Source organism: Mastomys coucha, unplaced genomic scaffold (assembly GCF_008632895.1).
Source record: "Mastomys coucha isolate ucsf_1 unplaced genomic scaffold, UCSF_Mcou_1 pScaffold22, whole genome shotgun sequence".
NCBI lineage: Eukaryota > Metazoa > Chordata > Mammalia > Rodentia > Muridae > Mastomys > Mastomys coucha.
In genome coordinates, this window is record NW_022196905.1 from 189,558,671 (window position 1) to 189,584,028 (window position 25,358).

Sequence of the window (25,358 nt, forward strand, 5' to 3'; positions counted from 1 at the left end):
GATCCATTTGCCCAATGAATAAGCAATGTGAGTAGAATTTGAAGACAGGCCTTTCTGCCTTACCCTACTCCTCAAACCTTCAACCCTCCTGTTCTGGCCTCCCAAGTGGGATCACATCCATGCATTATCACTGCACTTCTCCCTGGATCCAGATGAAATATCATGCTTTCATGGCGCATTAGTTACCATTCTCAATGCTCTGTTGAGATACTTGACAAAACCAAATTAAAGAAGCAAAAATGTATTTTAGATCATAGCTCAAATGCACAGTCCATAATGGTAGGGGCATGAGGCAGCTAATTCTTCTGCAGCCCCAGACGGGAAGCAGAGAGATGAATCCTGTGCCCAGTTTGCCTCATTTTTTGGTTCAGTTCTGGACTCCAATTCACAGAATGGCGCCCCCTTTCAGTTACTGTGGGTATTACAACTTCAATTACCCCACTCTAGAAACTCCCTCATAGACATAGTCAGTGATTTGTTTCTTACATGATTATAAATGCTGACAAGCTGATAAATAATATTAAGGACTACAAACAATGCGCCTCAAGTTACTTTACTTATCTCTGTCCTATATTTCCCACGAGTACAATGAAGACATCAGGAGATGTGGTATCTTAGAGTCTTTTGAGCCATACCTATCTCTTGAGATCTAGAGCGTAGATCCAGTCTCGTGTGCAGCAAACATCACATAAAGGTCATCTTGTTCTGTATCAGCATCCAACTAATCACATGACAGTGACAAAGTATTGTGGACACTAGAGACCAATAGAGAGCAAGACTGTTGTGTGTGACCCAGTGGCTATATTCTAGCAATATAGGATGAGCCTGCGCCAACTCAGATGCATTAGGGAAAGAAGTCAGAGGTTCACTGAAGAGCCACATCTTAAGCAGAGTTTGGTCTGAGACCAGGGATGGAGTCAGTTGAAGAGGTTCATCGAAATGTCCAAATTTGGAGAAGGTGACTGTCATCACTGGGAAATCAGGTCCAAGACTTACGGCCATGTTCTCATTTATCCAAGTTCACAATCTCTCCATCCAATCCTGGCCTTAGCTTGTAAGAACAATATTTATAAGAAAGGATTCACGGGAGTACTCACCTTTTGAGTAGACTGAGAACCTTAGTCTAAAGGGGTCCAAATCCAAAGCTTTCAAAGTGATACCAAGTGGGAAAACTCATAGTGGACTGTGCAGTTGACCTCCTGGGATGGCTGCAGTGAAATTGCAGGCAGCAGGTGTGCACCTTTGGGGCAGGGTGTGGCTTTGTGGATAAAGCGAAACACAAGGACCTGGGTTTGGATTCCCTGCACATGTGTGGTAGCCGGGTAGAAATGGCTGACTCTTAGAATCCCAGCCCTCTGTTAGCAGAGCAAGGAGATTGCCAGGGGAGTTCACTGGTGAGATGTGCCAGCATTGGCAATCTGTAGGTCCAGCTAAACCTTCCACCAATGAATGAAGTGGAGATTGATTGAAGTAGACACCTGGCATCACCTTTGGGCTCCACATGCATGTTCATACAGGTGCACACACATGTAAACATGTATACCAACATACACACCACAGGTCCGTTTTTTTAAAAAAAAATAAAGAAAACCACCTTTGAGCTATGTGTATAACTGGTCCATGAAATACAAGTAAGTTCATTAGACTTTGGGCTTCATCTCTAACATGAGTCATTCTGTGTGGGCGAATATTCTAAAATGCAAAACGATCTTAATCTCACAACACTTTGGAGAGGTAATCTTCAACTTACATGGAGGTCTGCAAATTCTCCTGTAATAATTGTCATCTCTGAAGCTTACTGCCTCAGCCTGCTAACCTAGGCTTAGTTCTGGAAACTTCTAGACTCTATATAATCTTATCTAGATCTAGAATGTTTCCAGCCTCTGAGACTTACTGCTGAATAAGCTCACTCTTCCTAGTTCTTTCTGAGCTCTGGCTGGTCAGCTGGTCAACTCAGCTGTTCTGGCTCAAAACTCCTCTTCAAGGTGACTGATTCAACCTGGCTCCTCTCGGTTTCTCCTGGATTGTTCTGCTTGGACTCAAACTAACTCTAGAAATCTGTTCTAATCTTCTAGCACCTTTTCATTCCCTGGCTCATTCTGTCTTCTCCTGTGTCTACCTTGATCTCTCTCCACAACCTGTCTCTGGACAACCATCCCAGTAAAACTACCCTCTCTCCTCTGCACTCCTTTCTCTGAAGTCACCTCTCTTTCCTCTCTATTCTCCCAAGAGTTGGGCATAGTCCATTATGTTAAATCTTTCTCTGATTCATCACTTTGTAGGCTACTCAGTTAGACATCACTTTCAAACATGGCTGCTTACTTCTACAGAAACAGATTTTTTTTTTTTTTTTTTTTTTTTTTTTTTTTTTTGGTAAATAACACAGTCTGGGGACCCCACAGTGTGATCACATCTTCTACAACAGAGGTCTATGTGAAAAAGTAACCAGTCAGAGGCAGGAGTAGGGAAAGCAAGAAGGAGAATGGACCCCATGACCTTCTGCTCTTGAATCCTTTATTCCTCTTGTGTACCGTCCCATCTCTGATTTCCATAGTCTCTTTCTGTTCTTTGGTTTCTGTCTCTACTGTCCCTGTTCTAAGCCCCTGTCATTCCAGATACCATTCTCCTTAGGAATGATTAGTTCTGTAGACAGCAAGGCAACAACACACCATAATGCATGAGGTGGGTCATCCTAGTCCCCTGTCCACATGCAGGTCATGGTTCACCAATGACTTAGAAGGACACAAACTCTTAAACCATGAGGTCCCATGGAGTCAGGTGTTCCAGTGGCCAAGTTCTGGCAACCACCTCCCCTCCTCATAGCTGTGGCCTGGTCTTTCTCTCCTCTGGGCATCTCTGCCCAGTACTACCCTTCCCTGGGGTGCTCTTCTCTTTTCTCATTGAGACTTTCTTCTTGCCTTGCAAAGCTTAGGTTAGAGGCCTCTGCTTCCAAAGGATTGCTTGCATGGCCTTGTGAGATGCGTTTTTCCCACCCTAACCTCCTCTTTCCAACAGCAAACTGATTGCTTTATATATGTTGCTTATCACAAATTTTCTTACTTATTATTGTTATGATCATTATATTAATATAATTAAATACATTATATTGTTTAAAGTTATAAAAATAAATTAAATGGTTAAATAAATTATAATTAACATTAATATAATAATAGTAATGTATGTGTGTGTTTGTGTGTGTGTGTGAGATCTGCCCCCACCTATTCACTGAGGCTGCACGTGTGTGGAGGTCAGAGGTTGACATCAGGAGTATTCATTTTTACTCTTCATCTTATTTTTGAGACAATGTCTCATTGAGCCTAATGCTTGGTGTTTTGTTTGAGCTATTCTGGCTGGCCAGTGATTCACAAGATCTTTCTCTCTTTGCTCCCTAGTACTGGGGTTAGAGGTAGGTGTGGCTGTGACAGTCTTTTATGTGGATGTAGAGATTTGAATTCAGGTCCTCATGGTCACAATACTTTTACTCTCTGAAAAATTTCTCCAACCCCTATGATAATAAAATGATAATAATAACAATTATGATGGTGGTAGTGGTGGTGGTGGTGGTGGTGGTGGTGGTAGTGATGGTGGTGGTGGTGGTGGTAATGTGGTTAGTCACAGAGTCTTTTGTATCCTCAAACTTCCTATATAGCTAAGGATGACCTTGAACCTCTGATCTTTCTGCACCCACTTTCTGAGTGCTAAGAAAACAGGCATGTACAGCCATGGTGCTGAGGGCTAAACTGAGGGCTTTCCTGTGTGTTTGGTAGAACTGGATTATATGAGCTAGCACTCTTTGCTTTTGGACTCAGAGCCCAGAATGGACACTGCTCCCATTTTCTTGGCCACTTGTGCTTTCCTTGGGTGTTGGTTCACGAATCACATCTCTGTTAAGGCCTTCTCTGGCTCAGAGACTAAGTTAGGTCCACAGATACTTGTTTCCACAATTATGACAATCCCTGAGCTAGCATGCACTACAGCTTAGTCAGTACTGTGTGTGTTCCTTTTGCTGCCATTCACTAGGATTGTGATTAGTGATGACACAGACCTATTCCTGTGGCACCAACACTGTCTGCAACACCATGAAATCAGAACATGGGTGGTGGTCTATGCTTGAAGTCTTAGGACTCAGAAGAATGAGACAAGGGGATTATTGAGAGATGAAGCCTGGTCCGGACTATAGACTGAGTTCCATGTCAGCCTGGGATAAAGAGTAAAACTTTATTTCAAAAGAAAAAAAAAACCCAGAAAGCAAAATCAGAAAATAATTCATAGCAAGGCTTGGTTATTGAGTGAGGCTATGGGGACAAGAAAAGAGGATGGGCAGTTGTGATCAATCCATTGTGATTGATACAATGGATTGATTGATTAATTAGACTTTACCAATTAAAGACCACCCTCACACTTCATTCTTAGCTATGCAAGATAGAGCATAGCACAGAGTAACATTTATTTATTCTTATAATAAATATCTACTTGTAGATATTTATTGAGCATGTACTATGTGACCAAATTACAAGTTGAGGTATGAACAAGCAAACATCCCAGGAAAGGAGTGCTTTTGAATCGTTACACTGAACCACAAAGGATAAAGGACCCACCACCAGCATAAATCAAATGCATTTGCAAGGGAAAGGACATTAGATCCGGGGACAGGCTCTAAAGGAAACATTTATCTCAGAGGAAGAGACAGAGAAAATTTTCGCAAAGCTGTAAAGTGCTTTCCAAAAATATTTAAAGGACCCAGTATTGCTCAGGGAAGGTCTGGAATGAAGAGTGGGGTCTGGCTGGATGTGGCACAAAGGCATGGTATAGTAGGTGGTGACCCTAGGTTCTTAAATGTCCTGTGACAGGGACGTGACCACAGGACTCTACTCAGCAAAGAGAGGCAGGCTTTGGGCAGGTTTGAGGGTGGAGGGAAGAAGGTGGTTGTATTCAGTAGCTGATCTTTAGAGCTGGGCAGAGAATGGGGTACACTGGATTTAGTAAACTTAAGATTCAGGGATGCTGAGCAAAGAGAACACGTGAGCCAGAAGCCAACAAAATGAGAAACTAGCCAAGGAGGCATCTTGACAAGGATGAACCGCTAGGATGGGAGAGAAAGCTCATAGCTGGAGACAGAAATGGAATTAGTATATAGCCATCCTCCATGTCTATGGGTGGGCATCACTGTGTATGGTTTCCTCTGTCAATCCATTGAACAGGCACCATGATTATCTTCATGTTTACTGATGAGGAAATTCAAATTCAAAAGGTAGAGTGACTTTCTCAGTCTCATGATTCTAAAACTAGTTAGACAAAAGTGTGAAATAAAACATTCCCCCTTTGCTTGTCCATCGTACAAAGAAATCGGTATTTTTACCACGATTCTGTTGTTTATAAAAGGACTGTCCTAAGGAATGCTATTGCATTTTACACATAGCCATGGATGTTAGTGGTTCCAGAGATGGTGGCTCCTGGGATGAATGAATTGCCTTTTGATTTGTACTTCATTTTGCACATCTCGAAAATCCCAGAAAAAGCCACCAGCAGATGAGCCTTGTCCATGAAGTAAATGTGAGTCTCTTACATCCTGGTGTGGACATGTGGTTCATGTGTGATTCCAGAGTTTTCCCCAACAATAAGCAAGACATTTCAAATGAATTTTTTTTTCAGGAAGAAATATGAACCCAAAAGGTCTTTTCTGGTTAATCAAAACAGAATTTAAGCAAATTGAATTGATTTAATCTGGAATTATACAAATGTAAAACACATGTTTTCAACAAGTATTGTTAAAAAATCAATTTTGTAATATTATTCCTGATGTTTATTTTTCTTTAGATCTACAAAGATGGAATTAAAATATAAATCATAGTCCTTCTTTTTCTTATGCCTTAACATAAAGTTATAACATTTAAAAAAATGAAAATGTCCCTAATCTAATAGGATTTGGATCATGTGATCTTACCTTAATAGTGAAGAGGAACATAAAAAATAAAAAATGGAAATGAACTGACCTTATGTAACATCTTCCTCATAAATTATTTTAAAATTTAAAGTTATACTAAAAATTACTTTTTCATAAACTTTGGCCCATCTTTTATTTACTGTGTTTTGTAGCGGACAAATCATTTATTTTCCCATTCAACTGCCATCCATAACAATAATTTAAAACCAGCTAATAAACATTATGGTTTGTTAGAACTGCTACCGATTAAATCTTAAGTGTCTAATACACACAAATATAAACAGAATGTAATTAGAGCTATTTAAAGAACCCATTTTTAACTTAGATTAACCATACTTCCCATTTGCTGAGGATAAACACTCATAAATGAAACCCATTGCTGAGCAAGAAGCAATTACTTCAGTTTAAAATATTAATATGCACTGCCTTTTAAAAAGCCATGGAAAATCATTTATGTAGTGCACTGTACAGATTCGAGTCAGACCCAAAAGGAAGAATGGGATAGCATTCTGTGTCCTAATTGAGAAGCCATCAAGTGAAGGATGGCATGTTCTTCCCCTTTATGAGGCCATTAAACCCTGCTTCGATGTCTGCTGTTTCCAACATCATACTCCCATGTATGTTTAAGTGTGATTTGAAATCGCGTGCACACATGGATATGCAGAGAAAGTGACAGAAATTGTACTTTTGACAGAACACTTCATAAACCTGTTTTCTTAGGCCTAAACCGGGTGTGTAATCTAAACTAATAACTGATGCAAACATAATGATAAACCCGGTCTGGTTGAGAACAAGGAAGGCACCTCGCATTGTAACTGAACAAGAAGTACACTAAGTCAGATCGAGTCACTGTTCAGTTCTGCGGTATTTGACAACAAAGCTTCCTTAGGCTACCGTTGTGCTGAGCGTGGTGAAATGGACTTGCTTTGGGTTACTGCTATGAGTTAACCGTGGGTCAAGTCCAGTTACAATGGGCACCATTATTACAAAATGTTTCCAAGCCTCTTGCAGATGTCCTCAGAGCACAGCTTTGTCTATTTGCTCACAGTGGCACCCACTCATGGAAGAAGCTGGAAAGATCTGTTAACCCTCGATTTGCTTGAAATGATCACAATCTGTAGAAGCTGCTTGGATTATATCCCTGTCTATAATATGATACTGACTGAGGGTGTAGGCATTTTCTATGTAGTAAGAGGGAAGCTAATTGAGCAGACACGTTCTAGTAACACCCCATGGCTGCCTACAGTTAAGAGTGAATGCAGATAAAGCTGTTTTCTTCCTTCACTACCCAATTTCAACAGAGATGAACTCAGTGGACAATTCACAGGTATGGACATATCTGCCTTGAAGTGTACATGAAGTTCAAGAGTTTAGGACTGTATCATTTGATTCCATTTACAAAGTTATAATCAATTATTTCTATTCTGAGTTGTAGAGAGTTCCACTTTCATCGAAGGTTATAGAAGTGTAACAGCTTCAAGGGTTAGGATTAAAAAAAAAAAATCTTAGCAGGGTGATTTGATGGCTGGCCTGAGGCAAAATTACTGAGCAGGGGACACTTTTCTTTGAAGCTAGTCCTCATTCTCCTCTGCACCTTCTGTTCTGTTCCAGGACCCAGAAGACCCAGAAGCTTCCTGGGAACCCTTGGATTTCCAGAGCTCCTCCTACCACACATGCTTTAACAAAAAAATTCTGAAGATTTTTCAACAAAGCCCTCTATTATTAATGTCTTCCTTTATTATTTCTTCTGTTCTTTTGAACTCCAGATAGAACCTCATCTAAAATTACATTCAGTGATAAGAACTTATTTGTTACTTTGTTCCTAATGAAGAACCACAACAACAAGAACAAGAACAAGAACAACAAGGCCAAACTAATATTTACATCCATGTAAGTGTTCTGAGTTAATGCCTGACCAAGAATATTGTGGTAGAAATTTTTGGATGATTTTAATGAGATACTAAATATTTAAAGGCTTTTTGAGATACACTATATAGGTGGCTGCATATTCTATGACATACATACTAGCAGTCACATGTTCTTTGTGGTTAAGCAAACAGAGCAGCTCAAGGGACGTTGGTTTATTGCTGCCTGATGCCTAAACAGCTCTCTAGAATCTTTCAATATTCCAAAACAAGAGGTTTTTATGAGCTGCATTATCTTTCCTAATTTTAGAAAAATATCAGTATTTTTTTTCATTTTTATTTTTGCCACTTAGCCCACTGAGTTGAGCAACTTGAGAATTCTAAGAATAGGAAAGTTCGTTAGGGAATCTTCCAATTGTGTCTAGACCACCATCTTTGGCACTCTCCACCTAAGCAGGTAAAGGGTTGTAAATGTTTCGCTTTGCTAAAGACAACCATGGACCACATTATACCAAGATTACTTAGGAATTAACCTAATGTTGTGAGCATCTCAGGGTCTACATTGTAGTCCATATCTTTATAAAATTTTATAACCAATCAACTAAATAGCTTGAATAAATTGACTGCATTGTTTGGCAAATGCTTGATAGCCAATAGATTTAATACATTGTTAATTATCCCAGTCTCCTTAAAATAGTATTTTCATTTTTATAACCAAGAATATTTAGAGGCTAATTAGAAATCCAGTAATGTGAATTGTAAATTATGTGTAATTACAATAAAAACTAGTGAAGAATAACACACATTACTTATAAATTGTAACACTGTGATAAATTAAAGCAATTACAGGTAAACCAATAATGTTCTTTAATTAAGTAGTTATGAATGAGAATTTGTGCTTCGCATTCACAATAACCTATAAGGTTGAGGATTGCCTTCCTGGCTTCTACAGAAATCGATTGCACTCTGCTGTGACACTCTGCTAAGAATAACTCCTAAGTTCATTACTGTCATTATACCATTATCATGTAAAAACACCCTGGATTGTTAAATGTAAAGTGTGCTGACAAGCAATCAACCATGCTTCTTAATATAATTATAATTATGTCACTATCACTTCATATGCTTTTATGAATCTGAGAGAAAGTTCATATTTCTACAAGTCTTTAGCATTGGTTGCAAAGGAACAGAAGGTAGTCTGTCATAAGCTTACTGAAAATTCTATTGTGTTTGACATTAATAAGGCTATTCATCCTCATAATTATCTGACTGCAGCCTGCCATCTATAAGATTATGGCAATATTTGTATGTTGTCAATCTGTTTACTGTATTGCACATTGTTATATTATGTTATACTCTTGATCTGTCCAAGTTGTAGTTGATGTTACAGTGAGTCGATAAATGACTTATAGGACACTTTTGGCCCCTATGTGTTTCTGGATTGTGTGGGTTCATATAAGTGTTTGGACATGAAAGCTAAAGCCATCCTATAACTTGGTGAAGACAAGAGAGGAACGGAAGGTGCCCAAGATGAGATACACTGAGGTTAAATGTCCTCCAGCTTACTTGAATAAAGAAGAACATAGAAAAAATTGATACAATATTGACTAATCCAGGTATGCACATGCTGCTAACTTGCTTTGATGAATTAACAGTTGGAATTTCCCAAAGTTAAGGGATGCTCAGATTAGTAGTACAATCTTGAAAACACAATATTTTGAATATTGTAGATTGATAAACCCAATCAATAGTGTATATGTAAAGACTACCTATATCAATAATGGTTGTTGTATCTGAACATTTTCAAAACGATTTAATTAACTTATATACACACACATATATATATAATATCATATATATACATATGATCTTTTCACATGTATTTATGGACTGGGTGTGTACCTGATACCTGTAAAGGCAAGAAGATGGGGTTGTACCCTCTGGAACTAAAGTTACTAAAGTTAGAGATGCTTGTGAGCCACCATGTGGGTGTTACGAATAAGCTTCCTACAAAAGAAGTAAGCATTCTTAACCATTGTTCCATTGCTCCAAACTTAGATCTAAGACTATGCTATATGTAATCCATTTTATGGATCTGGACAAAGACAGAAACCCATACGTCAAAGACAAATGATATCAATATTCCAAGTCCTCACAGGAGCATGCACGTTACCATGTTTGTCCCTTTTCATCATGAACAAGTATGGATGGACGCAGATAGACACAATCCACTATGGAGTTGCACATGGTTTAGGGACAATGACTCCATTACTTTACAATAAACAGTAAGGAAGTCTGGGCTTTGTCACAGAGGGAGACATTACCTCAAGTTACTCTATGTTAACTTGAGCCTGAGAAATGATCCCAGGAAAAAGCAGTCAGGGATTTAAATGCTTTACAAAATTAAAACATACAGTAACCCTGACTGGCTATGGAGGGGAATCTTCCTCAACAGATGTATTTAGGGAGTTGTAATTCCAACCAGCAGGGAACATTCATCTTCTGTGTTTTTAATTTCAGAACTTATTTACAATGCCATGATTATCTATCTATCTATCATCTATCTATCTATCTATCTATCTATCTATCTATCTGTCTGTCTGTCTATCTATCTATCTATCTATCTATCTATCTATCTATCTATCTATCTATCTATCTATCTATCATCCATTTATTCACTCATCCATGTATTCTCAAAATGAAGAAACATTCTAGAGAGATCTAGCCCTTCATAGATCTCTTTTCTGTATTGTTCTTTGAAAGATGTTTAAGGTTTATCTGTCAACACACACACACACACACACACACACACACACAATCATACTCTGTCCTAAGTTAGAAAGCTCAGACAAAGAAAGAATGGCAACTTTCTTGTCTGGATGTTATCAAGTGGGAAACTTCTGACCGTGGATCAGTTGCATAATCAATTCAATTGGATTCTCTGCATAACTAAAACTGGAAACTGGTTTTGGGTTGGGAGTAGAAAACAGGTGTGATTTCACGTGCTTTGCCTCATCAGGAAAGTTAATGTAACCAGAATAAGCAGATGATGTATCTTATAAAACTGTCCTTTTTACTTATTTTTTTTTATTCTCTCACAACACTGCATGCTTTTGGAGAAACAAAGGTCACTCTTCATACTGTATTTCTTTGATCAGTGGGTTGGGGTTGATAACTTTCATGCTTTTGGGACATAGGTTTAACATGAACACATGAATGAGAGTGCTAGACAGGATACAAGGACATGAAAAATACACGGGGATTCTATCACTTTCTCCCTCATGGGCACACTAGGAATTCGGATTATTTGGTATTGGTTACTTAGCTAATTAAAAATGTATAAACATTTTTAAATCATGTTTACATGAAGCCAAAATACTGTTAGTTTCTTCTTGTTATTTTATCATTTTAAATACAAGTTAATTCTATATTTTTATTTTATGACTCTGAGCATCTTGTCTGCATGCATATGTACCATGTTCATGCAATGAGCATAGTACCAGGAAAGGGCATTGGAACCCTGGAAAGGGAGCCCCAGAGGGCTGTGAATCACCATGTGGTTGCTGGGAACAGAGCCCAGGTCCTCTAGAAGAGCAGCCAGTGCTGTATACAATGGACCCATGTCTTTAGCCCTTTGTTATCTTGGGTTTCAGCAAGGGGTCTTACTGTGCAGTCCAGGCTGGCCTCAAACTCATGATCAATCTTCCCACCTCAGTATACATTAAGCCAGTGTAGGAATATCCAGGTATGCCTATATAGTATATTTAGTTCAATAATGAAAGCTTACCCTAATAATAGAATAATGAAAAAACAATAATTGGATATTTTACTTTTACTTTTGTGTTGTTGGCTTAAATAACTGGAGTCTGTTTAACAAATGGTGTTTTCAGTTGCAAAAGAGTTCCTGAGGACTACTTCCCTGAAGGAGTTAATTCATTCCACCTCTCCTGTATGAGTTAGGAACAATGTTTACAACATTCTGTTTCCCTTCTGTTTTCAGAAGTCAGTTTTTAAGTAAACAGTGTCTTAACACTTTGAATTGTTCCAACTGTTCTCTGAAAGTTGAGGAAAAGCTATTAAATATTTATTATTTTATATTGTGTTATTTACCGTTATGATGAATATGTAAATTTTATTAGTGTAATTCAGAAAGCCACAACAATTATAATTCATGAGTGAAAAATTAAATGCAACACACTTGCTATTGGAAAAGATACTTCAGCCCGTGCTTTCATGCATGTCCACGGGTTGTGAAGGATTTTAGAGAAGAAAATGGATGAATGTGAGCAATGAATGAATACACTTGCTCAACCATGCTTATTTCTATTCATAATACTCAGAAATTAGGTACAATGTAGACATCCCTCAAGATGAATAGATACAGAAAATGTGGTACATTTACACAGTGTATACTCAGCCATTAAATATAATAAAATCATGAGATTTGCAGGTAAATGAATAGAACTCAAAAAAATATTATCCTAACTAAGGTATCCCAGACCCCCAAAAGATCAATATGATATGAGTTGCTTATATATGATTATTAAGTCCATGATAACAATGGTAAATCTATAGAACCACAAAGACCAGGTATAGAGTAAGAGATGAGATGGGGGAACAGATAGATCTCCCTAGGAAAGGGAAATAGAATAGATAGTTATGGATGGATTGGAGGGAATTGGAGAATCAAGTGGAGGAGGGGGAAGAGAGGGATGAGAGAGGAATTTGGGAAGAGACAGCTAAAATGAAGGGACATTTGAGGGGAGTGTGTAAGTCTATTACAGTAAGTTTCCTAAATATCTACACATATATGAAGGTGACCTAGACCTCCAAATAATGGGGGCGATAGATCCCCAACTACACATCTCTTATCATGAAATGAAGCTTCTAGTAATGAGGTTGGGTTACATCTAATTGAATTGTTTTCCAAATGGGTCATGGGAATCCCTGAACAACCAAGGCTGTTGCCAAGACTATAGGTTGCTTTCTATAAAATGCTGGCAAGACCCCATCGCTGAAACTGACACCTAACCAAATCATTGAACATGGAGAAATTGAGCTGTCACTTACACAGAGCTTTCGCCTCTATGTACTAGTATCCATGGTACAGGAAGCTCTTCTGCTCACTACCAAAAAAGAAATGTAAAACTAACCTAGCCACAAACACTTCAGTCTACAATGGTATTCTGCCTGCAAGATATGCTAGTACAATGGTGGTACAGAGCTTGTGGAGGTAACCAACTGATGTTGTTTACGGCCCACTCCATAAGATGGTGCCCATATCTGAAACTGCCTGTGTGACCAAGAACCAGGGACTAAATAAACCAAATGCTGAGGGTAAAATAAAATACTGCTATTTTTACAAACAAACAAAATCCAACAATAATAAACTGACTTCTATGACTTCTAATGACATTCTGTTTTACTCAAAGACCAATTTCTTTCTCAGCTATCATCAGAGGAGCTTCATTCTGAAGCAGATGGAAACAAATACAGAGACTCAGCCAGATACTATACAGAGAGTGAGGGGCTTTGCAATACTGAGATCTAAACAGGACGTCTTCATCAAATCCCTCCTGTCATATCATGGTTCAGGGAATCCAATACAGGGGAGGAAGAAACAAAGTAAGAGCCAAAAGTGATGGAGGACATCAAGAAAAAAATGATCCTCTAAATACATATGATCAACACACATATGGCTTTCCAGAAACTGTGGCAGGATGTGCAGGCCCTGCATGGAATTGCACAAGACAAGAGTCCTAAAGCTAAAAGGAGAAGTGGACGCATGTCCCCATCTCTACACCAGAAGCTATCTCTAGTTGATAGCCACTTGCAAATTTAGTTTCCATCATAGCCACTTGCAAATTTAGTTTCCATCAAGGGAGTCTCAATCTACAACTCACTCTCAAGGCTAGGCTGCATGCCCAGCAGTAGATGGTCAACAGATAGCAAACTCAGTGGTAACTTAGGAAGTTTCTTTTTCTCATAATGTTATATCATAGCTTTCCCCTTTTAAATTTTATCTTATTATTTTTGTTCTATCTATCTATCTATCTATCTATCTATCTATCTATCTATCTATCTATCTATCATCTATCCATCTATCATCTATCTATCTATCTATCTATCTATCTATCTATCTATCTATCTATCTATCATCTATCCATCCATCTACCTATCCACCTATGTATCTATGTATCTATGTATCTATCTACCTATCTATCTATCTATCTATCTATCTATCCACCTAACATCTATCTGTCTGTCTGTCTATCTATCTATCTATCTATCCATCCATCCATCCATGCATCCATCCATCCACCTAACCACCTATGTATCAATGTATGTATGTATTATGTATGTATGTATCTCTCCACTTAACATCTCTGTTTGTCTGTCTATCTATCTATCTATCTATCTATCTATCTATCTATCTATCTATCTATCTACCTACCTAGCTACCTAGCTACCTACCTATCTATCTATCTATCTATCTATCTATCTATCTATCTATCTATCTATCTACCTATCTATCTACCTATCTATCTATCCTTTATCCCTTCTCTCCTTTTGCTCTACAGGTCCTTTGTGTATATACTATGGTTTCCAGTTTAGTGTTTTTATAGGATGCCTGAGTGTGTGGATGAGTGGCTCTCTTTTCTGTGTATGTATGTGTGCCTTCTCTTTCCTTTCTGTTTGTTTTATCATATTATATGATGGTATATTATTATCCTTTAGAATCCTGTTTGTTTTTTTATGAAAGCATAAATGGGGAGAGAATGGCTAGGTGAGGATAGAGGATATAGGGAGAAACTGGGAAAGTAGAGGGAAGAGAAACTGTAATCAGGAAATATTATGTGCAAAAAGGCCTATTTTCAATAAAAATAAACAACAATAACAAACCACTTCTTAAATGCAACCATCCCTTTCTATTTGTATAACACCTACAATAATTGTCTTACATTTCAACAACTCCCTTGTATTCTTTTGGAAAAAGATTTATTTTAGGTTTATTATTGTATAGGTTTCCCCTTCTCAGTATCTCCATGCCTGTCTCTGTCTCTGTCTGTCTCTTTCTCTCTCTCTTTCTCTGTCTGTCTGTCTGTCTGTCTGTCTGTCTGTCTGTCTCTCTCTCTCTCTCTCTCTCTCTCTCTCTCTCTCTCTCTCTGTGTGTGTGTGTGTGTGTGTGTGTAAGACAGGTTTTCTCAGAGGCCATCAGAGAGTGGTGACTCCTTTGGAGCTGCAGAGAGAATTTCATGCTTTGAATCACCAAGCTATCTCTCCAGCAGCACTTCCTTGATGTTTATCTTTAGTTTTTGGATCAAATAAGTGATCCCCAAGTCTACAGTCCTAAACTGACTTATATACTGTCTTTCTGTGTTAGATTTAAAGGCAACACTTGTTAGTTGGTGCTCCATGATCTTTGCTTCCATGAGACTTACAGTGTAATATTGGAGACTGATATCCACAGAATGACACTTGTAATTCAGTTGGACAGAATGTATGGATAGTTTACTGGCTGGTTTTGTGTGTCAAGTTGACACAGGCTGGAGTTATCACAGAAGGGAGCTTCAGTGGGGAAGTGCCTCCATGAGGTCCAGCTGTGGGGCATTTTCTCAATTAGTGATCAAGGGGGTAGGGCCCCTTGTGGGTGGTGCCATCCCTGGGCTGGAAGTCTTGGGCTCTATAAGAGAGCAGGCTGAGCAAGCCAGGAGGATCAAGCCAGTAAAGAACATCTCTTCATGGCCTCTGCATCAGCTCCTGCTTCCTGACCTGCTTGAGTTCCAGTCCTGACTTCCTTTGGTGATGAACAGCCATGTGGAAGTAAGCCAAATAAACCCTTTCCTCCCCAACTTGCTTCTTGGTCAGGATGTTGTGCAGGAATAGAAACCCTAGCTAAGACATAGAGTAACTAACATAGCCTGGAGAATCAGAGACATATGATCTAAAGAAAGGGATCCACAACATGAGAGTTGACAGAGGAGAGACACCCTTTCAGGGGAGAGGTGAAGAACCTCCAGAAGAACAGAAGCAGCTAAGTCTCTGAGGAGGAGTAGAAGAGCCCATCCAAGGCAGAATCCTCAGCAGTAGATGCCAAACCAGGTGGTTGATGTAGAAGGTCCTGATGGATTTCAGATTTCACTCTGACAGCAATGGGAAACCTCAGAAGGATTTTAATTGAAGAATAAAGTTAATGACACAATCTGGAAAGTCCCAGCAGTTGCCCTGGAGTTCTTCTCCAGCCCCAGGGGTTCCTTTTTGCTGACTAGGTATTGAGTTTAATAATATCATAACCTGTAATTCAAAATTATGTATCTTAGTCATTGTTTTACCTGTAGCCTTTTACTCTGGTGCACACTGGAATGCTGTAGCTATTGGTTTTAGTACCACTCAGACAATTCCATTTATTCTTTCCTTTTCCTCTTCCTCTTGTTTTTCATTTTTTTCTTCCTTGTCCTTTCTTCTTCCCCATCTCCCCTTTCCTTCATTTCTTCCCTTTCTTCTCATGACTATGTGCTATTTCTGTCTCTTTTTCTCTCTCCCCTCCTTCCTGTCCTCTTTCTCTTTCTTTCTTCCTTTGCTTACCCCCCTTCTCCCTCTCATTTCCTCTTATCCTCTTACCTGCCCTTCTGATAGAAAGTTTAATTTACACTCTGGCTTTACCGTATATCTCATCTACATTATTAGCTCCATAACAATTATTTTATTTTGGTTTTTGTTTGCACTACTCATACAACATATGAGCTATTTGACATCACAATGGAGTGACTTATTTGTAAATGAGCTCCAATAAAATATTTCATTAAGTACTATATCTGATTACTTTTTGTTGCTTTGTAGGAAAACTCACCATGCTGAGTACCAGTATTGGTTGATGAATATCTGTAAACTGAATGAATGAATGGTCATTCTGAATTCTGGAAAAATTGCTGAAAACATCCATGGGGCTGTTGCAAGTTCAGAAACATAACAGGAGACTTTCCTTTTTAGCCAGTTTGATAAATGCAGCAGAACAAACTGTGCCTGTGCTAATGTATGTTGAATGATGGTTTGGATTGTTCTTCCAACCCAGTCAGTGCAGGTCACTTTAATGCTGACCTTGAACCATCTCAAAGGACTTAAATTCCTGACATTTTATTACAGGTTTAACCCAGTACTGATTTTTATTTCATGGAAGGAGCTTGAACTTTGGAGGAAACAGATAGTTCTCAGTTCAAAGTTTAGCTCTGTGAATACAATTAAGTCCTAAAACTCTCATGGCTGGACTTAACATCTGTAAGAAGACAGGCGTAAAGGCTGGCCATGATACAAGAGAGATGTGCAAAGACCCTATCCAGGATCTGACACACAGGAAGGGCCTCAGCGATCATCCTTTTGCTCACTGCCTCCTGTCCACAGCTTTCTGGTTCATGTGAAAATTAGACTTTCTTTCTAAGGATCTTGTCACTGAGATCATAAACCCCTTCCTTTCTTCCCATCATTCCCTCTCTTATTCTCTGGGTTCTGTTTTCTAACATGTTCAGTTCTCTCCAGACTCAAAAATCTCCATCTCAGTAGCCATTCATTCATTCATCCATCCATTCATCCATCTATTCAGTCATCCATTCAAAAGCATTGAAAAACAACAAATGAAAACCATGTGTGGTGCCGAGGCTCAGAAGATGAACGTGAAACTTTTTAAATTTTGTGCTACAGGATGAGAAACAAAGTGAGTTAGCACACTTGTATTTCATAGGCATCAACCAATAATATAAGAGTAATCCTGGAAAAAAATGTGTGGAGCTATTACAATGAAGAATCAGTTCTTCCCGGGGAAATCAAGGGAGACTTCACACAGGAGAAGCCATGGGATTACAGGTAGGCATTCCATGCGATGGGCTCAGTGGTAGGAGGAGTGAGGAAGGTCAGAATGTGCAAAAGGAGGCAAGTAACTGATGACTGTACTAAATACCATCAAGCAAGAGTGGTCTCAGTTGAGAGAACTTTGCCATCTTTAAGAATGGGCACAGTCAAATACATGCAAACAAGTAAGGCTGGACTTTAGAAAGATAATTTTAGGAGAAAGAAGGATGTTTGGCACAGGGGAAGTACAGTAGAGTGGTTAACATTCCATTTGGCTTCAGTTTTCACCACTGTTTTAGGCTGCTCCTTGAAAAAAAAAAATCTTATTCTATAGACCTAATTGAATGGGTAGTAGCTAAAAAAAAAAAAAAAAAAAAAAAAAAAAAAAATCACTGTAAGTACTTAAAATCATCATGGTTTGAGTGGGTTCTAATGGCTTGATCATCTTGCTGTATGGTCTCCACTTATTTTCTTCATAGTTCTAGGCTTCTTCAGCTTTGATACAATATCACTGGTGAAAGATCCTAAAAGACAAAGACTGTGTGAAGGTTTGGGTCTTAGTGAGAGGCCTTATTTGTGGCAGGCTGCATGTGCTGCATGTCTAGTAATTTATCTAATCTAATTGATTTCTATGCCACTGATATTTGTATGTTATCTGTTATCTGTGTATTTTAATATACATAATTATTGAGACATTAGAAAGTCTTTTCTGCCCATTTTAATGGCTCATTACCTGCTATAGCATGTTATATCCTGGTTTATATAAGAACAGCTGTGACTAATATATTCCTGTAAATCATCCTTGTTCATTTTCATAAGGATATTAGACTCAGCAAATATGTGTCGCGTGGATTTTTATGCACCGGCCTCTGAACATCACAAAAACTTCCCAGAGCCAGAGATAACTGCACTGAATCAGCTGTTCCCAAGTTCACTTTTAACCAGTGCTCAAATTAGATATCTATGAGTTCCCCTTAGAGGCCAATCCCATGCTGCCAGCTGCTCCAGATGTGAGGAGCTTTTATAGCCTTCAAACACACTTTATCTGTCATCATTTTCATCAACAGGAATATCTTCCCTTTTATTCTCTTTCACAAAACCTGGTAAACAAGGAAAGAGAAAAGCTGGGCTTTATTGTAACTCCAAAGAGGTCAGGCTGTGTGAGAAAAAAATGCACAGCGTGCCTCTCTTTGCATCTCTTTCTGTGTCATCCTTCAAAGGCTTATCAACAAGAACCTTAATCCATTCATTGAAGATGCCTGATTTTCCAAATGACCTTTCTTTTGGAATTCTTTGTAAATGTTGCTTGAGATGATACAAAAGATTAGAACAAGGAAGGAAGGTGTTAAGTTCTAATATGTCTCCACACTCAATATATTTTTAAATCTGTATAATGGATGATTTTGGGAGGGTTAAATATTAAAATGATTATAAAGAAACATTTGAATATTATGAGCAAACTACTTGTGGCTTTTGAAAGACTAACCTTAGAACCATAATATACTCATTTTTTCTTCACCAAGACATAAGTAAAAAGAGACTCATCACTGCAGAGTTCTAACAGCAAATAAGTAGTAACAACTAAGTGTGCTATCTAAAAAGCATTTATGTGTAAGTTATGAAAAACCTTACCAAACAACCGTTTATAAGGACTTCTTAAGAGGCACAGCATGTGAACAGTTCATACATAAATGTTTCAAGAACAAATGAAAAAAATAAGGTTGTAGAAGGCTAGGGAGATGGCTCCATCAATATGTCACTTGCTATGAAAGCTTGAGAACCTGAGTTCAGATCTCCAGTTGCCAAAATCTGGTCATATGTGGTGGCTGCATATATTATTGCATATACCTGTGCACAGACACATGGAAACATGCATCTATGATTGCACACACACATGCCACATGCACACACAAATAGTTAAACATAGAATTCATCTGAAGTGTGAATTCTTTCTGAATTCATGCAATAATTGAATTAAGGTGGTTTTCAGGGTAAACAGAAGGTAACATATTTGCAGCTATGCACATAAGCACAACAGAACTCTGCACAATAAGCTAAGCCTCTGAGGAGTATTCAGTGAACTCATCTTCTATGGGTCACACATATAACAATGATAACCTAATCCATCACCCACACTGTGCTACACTCTGTTACACATTTTACTTTAAACTGAAAAATTAAACTTTCTGTTAACCCCATAAATTGCATATTAAAACACCATGTACAGGATGGATACACATATTTGCATAATGACAGCTTTAATTTTGTTTACCCTGGTTAGTATCTATTCTTGAAAAGTAGGCCCCGAATTTCTCTATTTACACTCCTAAATTCAGAATAGTCTAAAATGTCATTTTTATTATTCCTTATATTGGAGTGCTGAAAATTAAAAACATTCATCAGAAAATTGCTGTCTTCAAAAATATATTGCCCAATATGGAATGTAAATATTAAATTTAAATATTTTAAAATTAAATTATTATTTAATTTATAATTGCAGGAGCACAGTGTAGTGGGGTTATGTGGGTGGACAACTCTGGTGCCTGGCAGAGATATGCTCACTAGCACCAGTGTAAAAGCTGCAAACCACAAGTCTTTAGAACAAGGGAACAGAAAGGTGCCTGGAAGGAAATCGTCATTGCTAGACACTTTAGGTCATTGCATAATTACTGAAAGTAACATAAAAATATGGGCATACTGAATTTTTCTAAGCCTTGTCTGTGTCCTCAACAAAGTGAAAAGCAACTGAGGTTTTAAAAAACATTGTATTTATTTTATAATAAGAAATAAAGTAAATGCAATCATCTGGACTCTCAGTTATGAAATATAAATACCTAACAGATTTTATTGAAACTAGAATCTTCAAGACACAAGGCCTCACTCCAAACTTTAGTTAAAATCAAGACCATAAAACCACATGCAGTGCTTTAATAATATGCATAAAAGTCTTTCTATACAGAATTGTGGCCTGTTCTGCCTTGACCTTCCCACGTGCCTGAAAATGACTGTAAACTCTCTCTCCTCTCAACTCTACCTCCAGAGTTCCATGAAGGCAAGCATGCACGACTCTGCCTGGCATAGGAGTATTTCTTTAAATGTGCAGCACGTCCCACACATTCACTATTTTATCTAAGCCCCACCCCCCAAACACAAGCTTTCCAACTCAGTGTGTGCATTCCACCTGCTTTTAAGTCTGTTCAAATCTTCCTTCTGCTCAGAAGTCTGCAGATGTTGAACAACCCCTCAGAAGTTGTGTGGGCTACATGATGCCCCATGAGATGGGTGCTGCCTTCTTTTAGCTTTCACTTTTTTTCCTTAAGAGTATTGTCAGAGTTGTCATCCTCATTTGTTTAATTCCCAGTCCTCAGATCTAATGTTGGGCACAGGAGTTTACCTAGGATTTGTATATCAGAGTTCTTTGGATTGATACAAACTACTTGTCATAGACGACAGATCTCATATGGTGTTTGGTGCTGGTCAGTATTTAGTAGATGAAAAACCAAAGAGAAGTGTCACATAAAAGTCTGTATTTCTAGATTCAGTTGAGAAAGTATAATATTTGGTAGCTCTGGTAGACTATATCCCTTCTCGCACACAACAGGCTAAGGACAAGTGACGACTGCCTATATTGAGACTTGAATTGTAATCTGACTTCATTTTCTACTGTACCTACTGCACTTCACTTTGAAGTACCATTGACACATTCCACAGATTCATATCCAGCCCTTTTATTGATATGTGATTTTATATAACATTATAACAAATATAGTATGTGCTATAGAGTTAAAGCAAGGTAAAGGGCAAGAGACAAAATGGAAACAGACCAATTTCTCTCAGCCAGACTGAAGATGCAGAATTTGAGCAGGGGCATGAGTGAAGAGAATGAGAGCTGTGAGCTCCTTTGAGGGCAGCAGGATTCAAGTTGTGAACAGTTAAAGTGGCTAAGTGACCATTCCTGGGAACCTCACTTCATTGACCCTCTTAAGCAATATAGAAACACTTAGATTTGAAGAGCAATCATATATCTTGGGATATTTAATTTGCCCAAGTTACATGATCTGCTTTGTTCTCAAAGCCTGTGAAGAAGTGAGTGCTGAGATGTAGGGAACAGAGGGAGGAACCAGGAAGTCTGTCACTTGGTTCCCTAGGCCAGGCGAAGGAGATGGTGATGTCAGACAAAGGTACTATCTATGGAGGGTAGGAGATATTTGAATTATGGACATCTTAAAGATTGCAAGCTTTGATAGTTGAGATGCAGTAGAAATAACAGAAAAGAACAGATGATTACTCTCAGGTTTTTGTCTATGAAACTGTAAGAATGACAGAGAGTTAGAATTTTGGGAGAGTATCAATCAAGATATTAGAATGAGGGTGTGATCTTAAGACTTAACTTTTAGACTTAAGAAGTCTTAAATGTCCAAAGAATACATACATACACATTGTTGAACATCTTATGTATAAAAAGTTGAGCAAAGAGGTTGAGGCTTAATAATTACTATATACATGTGGAATTCAAGGCCATGCAATTGGATGAAACTATCAGGATTTCAGTGTGAGACAAACAAGAAGAGGTGAGAGGATTGAGGATTTAATCCTAGTCACAAAATATCAAGAGATCACGCTTAGAGTAAGCATCTGCCAAAGAAAATAAGGAGTGTCCACAAGAACAGGGATATGGCCTCTGTGCTAATGATTAGCTTCATCTCTTGATACCAAAGCTTGTGAGATGTTAGAACAATCATGTTTTAGGCATGGAAGGAAGGACTGTGACAACAATATTCCTGAAAGCCTTGTGCTTTATAAGAAATAAAGAATGAGCCATGGGGAGCTTAATGACCCAATGTGATCATGATTGGTTTTAGTTGAGGATGGATGATATATTCTGTTGGAGAAATGACAGGTTTGGTTGGAGTAAGCATTCCATCATGCAGTTGGAGGTGTTTCCTGTCATTCCTATGACCAAACAGGAAAAGGCACTAGAAACATGCACGGACATTACTTTTCAGCCAGCAAGGAAGAACTGCTCCTGCCACTGATGAGCTAAGGTAAGCTACTGTGTCGCTCGGTGTATGCTGGATGCAATCTCACATGCTAGCCAGCTGCTGACTGGGTGGCAAGTGTTCTAGCTATCATTTATGCGCTTCTAATTGGTGCAACTCCTAAACCATCTTTAATGAATATATATGCATACAAAACTTACTGCAAGTTTTGATTTTTTAAAAGAATTTAATATAGATTAATGACTTGTAATTAATTTATTGTACTTACTGTATTGAAATTAATATATTGTAAAGTATTATGGTTGGTTGCTTTTAGCTTCCTTTTTTTTTTTTTTTTTTTTTTTGTATGGTGGGATGGAACCAAGGGCTTCATAAATCATAGGCAAATGCTCTACCCATCTGCCACACTTCCAAACCCAACATGCTTGCACACAGTGTGCAGGGGTAGATTTTTACCATTCACCTGATGCTTGACATTCAGTTAATATTTGTTGAGCAGTGAGTGAATGCTCATCAGCTGGTCCTCGTAAGAAAGTACTGCTATGATGAACCAGCCCCACTGCAAGGATTTAAGGATTTTCTCCCAAGTGTCAAAGAATTTATATACATACATAGGATGCAGAGTTGAATACCCATTGTCAAACTAAATATTCTAGCAGGAATTCTTCCTTCAGGGAATCTCCATCCCATCATTATACAATACCATATGGCAATCCCTTTCTGTTCTCTAATAACATATACTGAAATGTGTGTTTCTGTGTGCCTGGCTTACAGAGTAGTTGGGCTCAGAAACCGTTGGTAGTGATGGAAACTTTGCAGGTGCATTTGGGGTCTATGTGATAAGTGTTTCTTCCACTGTTGTACTAAAAGCTCTTTTTTTGGCTTTGATAGCTAAATCCTTTTCTTTTGTATAGGGGCAGTGACTTGAAAAGCATAGTTATAAGATCCGTTTCATTTTAGTCTAAGCATCAATAAAAAATTAAAACATCTGGGATGCTAAAAATAAAAGCAGAATATAGATTATATGCATGTAGATATTTATAGAATATATGTGTGTGTGTGTACATACACACACACACATATATTTACCTCTTTACTGAAAACCTATGGGTTTATAGACTTTTATTCCAGACCATATGATTTATCAGTCATTGTATGACTTAAGTTCAATTAAAATTAGTCAGTCCTGGTAGGTGGGTTTTTTGTTTGTTTGTTTGTTTTTGTTATATATCTTAAACTAAGTGAGAATTCCCATCAGGAAAAGCGAAAAATAACTTGCTATAATGATTCTTATACAGCTTAGAGGAGCTATGAAGGATAGAAACATTGATAGAACCCCCCAAATTCATTCTATAATAATAATAATTGGATGATTGCTATAATTGATATTTGGGGATGGTATTTTATATTTTAATTTGGAACTTTACACCAAACAAACTCCAAGAGTGGAGAAATATTGTGACAAAATACTATGATTTTAAATATAGCGGGCAGCTGGAAAGAGTGTGAATGTGTGTGCTGATGTGAGGGGTGTGTGGAGAGGGGCTTCAGCTGTGGATGTTTTGGGTAAATATCTGCAAATATTATAGAGCACATACAACAGGGGAAAATATTATCTGCTGCTAGACTCCTACCACAGAATGAGGAAATCCCATGGGTGATCTCTAATGTAATCCTCCAGGATAGCGTATGAAGCTCACCCTAAAGAAAAGATTTTCGCTAACCCTGATTTCTCTTTCTTTAATTTGGGACATCAAAAATTTAATTTAGTCTCAATGTTGGAGCAAATTCTGGGTGGCCTTCAGGGAAAAGTAGAAATGGTTTTACTCTTATTTTTCTTGGTGACAAAGAAATTTTCATGCTTTGTGCAAGATCCTTATTAGAGCCTTAGCAGATATGATCACAACATGAATAAACTCATGACATTTTATCCCATTAGAGCGAATTATATTCAGCTACTCAATAATTTTGATCAGTGTTGCAGACAGAGCCTTATATTTTTATCACAGACATAAAACATAACCAACTATATATATGTATATATAGTTATCTATAGTTACAAATCATCCCACAACTACATATTTGTTTAGAGAAGTACTAGGATTTTAAAGGGGGAAGATGTTGTCAAACTCCTCCTATCTCTTATTATCCTTGGAAGGATGAGCTACAAGTCAGTCTCCTTACTCTCTAAACTAAACTGCATGTCCAGAGGAGAGTTGCTGAATAAGCATCCTGGCTAGGTAGCATTTTTGAGTCATTACATCATGCATGTCAGACAAACTGCTAACCATAAACCAACTGTCAGCCATTTTGAAATATTCTAAAAGTCAAAAGACCATATTTGGAACAGATAGATATTCACAGGATGGCCCTTGACTAAAAGGAATGATGCTTTAAATATGCTATATAGAGAGGTAGGCACACAGGAGACTGCTATCTTACATCCACCCCAATTCCCACCAGTGGTTCATCAACTTTACCAAGCGATGGCTTACAGGACATAACACTACTTGCTAGATAGTATTGCTTGGCATTGCTTGGAGGCTCTTAGATGCATTTAATTTGTATTTTCTACATTATTCAATCACATGGCTTTATAGAAAGGTTTTTTTTTTTTTTTTTTTTTTTTTTTTTTTTTTGCCTATTATTCTACATTAGTGAAAGGAAGCTTTGCTGTGCTCACTTTGTGAACAAGGTGTTTGGAAT

The 25,358-nt window shown here is 38.0% G+C and overlaps 1 protein-coding gene and 1 long non-coding RNA gene across 12 annotated transcripts in view; one reads left to right on the forward strand and one right to left on the reverse strand.

Annotated features, from left to right (window-relative positions):
- The window catches only part of LOC116069268, a 29,092-nt gene extending 21,419 nt beyond the window's left edge, over positions 1-7,673 (forward strand). Inside the window, exon 2 of the long non-coding RNA XR_004109949.1 lies at positions 7,556-7,673. This is a non-coding gene — a long non-coding RNA (uncharacterized LOC116069268). The remainder of the gene's footprint in view (positions 1-7,555) is intronic.
- Tenm3 (teneurin transmembrane protein 3) overlaps positions 1-25,358 on the reverse strand; it is a 1,282,613-nt gene that overhangs the window by 816,733 nt on the left and 440,522 nt on the right. The window lies entirely within an intron of this gene.